Source organism: Physella acuta, unplaced genomic scaffold (assembly GCF_028476545.2).
Source record: "Physella acuta isolate Inbredline_101_S28 unplaced genomic scaffold, ASM2847654v3 ptg002044l, whole genome shotgun sequence".
Classification (NCBI taxonomy): domain Eukaryota; kingdom Metazoa; phylum Mollusca; class Gastropoda; family Physidae; genus Physella; species Physella acuta.
The window spans coordinates 817-2,500 of NW_026733547.1; positions in this window are offsets into that span (position 1 = coordinate 817).

Consider the following 1,684-nt stretch of genomic DNA (forward strand, 5'->3'; position numbering starts at 1 on the left):
CAGGATCAACCAGATAGCTATCGTTTGCGAGACGTTTTTCCACAACACATCGCGGGACGGGAGACAACGCTCTAGCGAGAGAACGGATCCCGGCATTCCCGGATTTTTTCACATCGGACCGCTCACATTTCCCCCTTCACCGTAAACACGGCGTCGCCGGGAAATCTCTCGATTTGCATCGAGCCGACTGCGTTTTGCAGACCCGTCGCCCGTTCCGAGGGCTGGGCCAGTGCGAGACTTTTATCGAGCCACCAATACTGCTTGGTTGCGTTAGCACTGCGCGTCGCCGCTGGCTTCACGCTACGGACACGTACTTTTACCTTCACTGGCGCGACCTGCGCGCCGAGCCCGCATTTTACCGGGAAGCTAGTCGGGAGACTGAGCCACGCACGGTCAGATCGGGCACATGTCGCTGGCTGCGAGGGAGCGCGGATCCTAGCGTCACATAGAGGCTTCACCGACACTCACCTCCACAATAGTAGATACAGACCGTTTTAACCGCCGTATTTCTGCCCATACCTCTAGTGTTAAACCGAAAAATCGGGTACATAGTCTCGGGGAGGACCGGGGTGCCGCCCCATGAGGGGAGCCCGCACGGAGGGCGCCGGGGGTGCCGCGACCCCGGGGGGCGGCGCGGGGGTGTCGGGGGCGCATCTACGGGGCTCACTCGCGCGGGCGCCACACTTCCGGGGGGCGCCCCAGGTGGGGTGCCAACTTTGGGCGCCCCCGACTAAGGGGCCGCCCCCACTGCGGTTACACGCTTTACGACCACCCACCCGCGTTCCCCACCCCAGGGGGCATGCGAATCACCCGCCAGGGGCGTTCTGGGACCGAGGGCGCCGCTCCGGCACAAGGGGGAGCCAAAACGCCCCGAGTTCCCCCGCGGCCACCTCGACACCTGGGCGGGCGGCGAGGGGTGTCCTGCGATCGGGGTGGGGAGCTCTACCAGAATCACCCGCCAAACTTCACCGGGGGCGTCTCCCGGCGCCCCTGCGCTCGGGTGACGAACAGCGCCCCGGGCTATCCCGGGCGCCCTATGGCGTCCACCTTCGATCGGAAGGGTGATCTCGACTCGGGCTGAGGCGGGCCACAACAATCCGCGGTCACATCGGAGCCGTCCAGGCTAACGAGGCCCCGGCTCACGGGTAACCCATGGGGCTGGACCGGGAGTCCGCCGTTAAAGAAGAAAGAAATGTAGTGCAAACCAGAACCAGTTTTTTTTATTTATTTTATAACTCGACTAATAATCGTCACAAAATTATAAACTTGGTACCTACGGATAGCCCTGGGCCCAACCTAATACAGGATGTCCATAACTATGCGCTAATTAAATAATTAATGGGTATTAAGGTCGGTCTTAGTAAATTGCTATATAAAGTCTAAGACCAGAACCAGTATTTTAAATTTATTTTATAACTCGGCTCCTAATTGTCACAAAATTTAAAAATTGGTACCTATGGATAGCCCTCGGCCCTACCTAATACACCGTGTCCATAACAATGTGGTAATTAAATATTTACTGGGCGTTAGGGTCGGTCTTAGTAAATTGCTATATAAAGTCTATATAAAATTTACGAATTTAAAAAAAAAAATTCCTACCGTCAAAAATAGCGACGCCTAGACCACCACACCTGTTCTGACGTTAAATCCTACTTGCACACACGTGTGGGAATAGATTAGATAT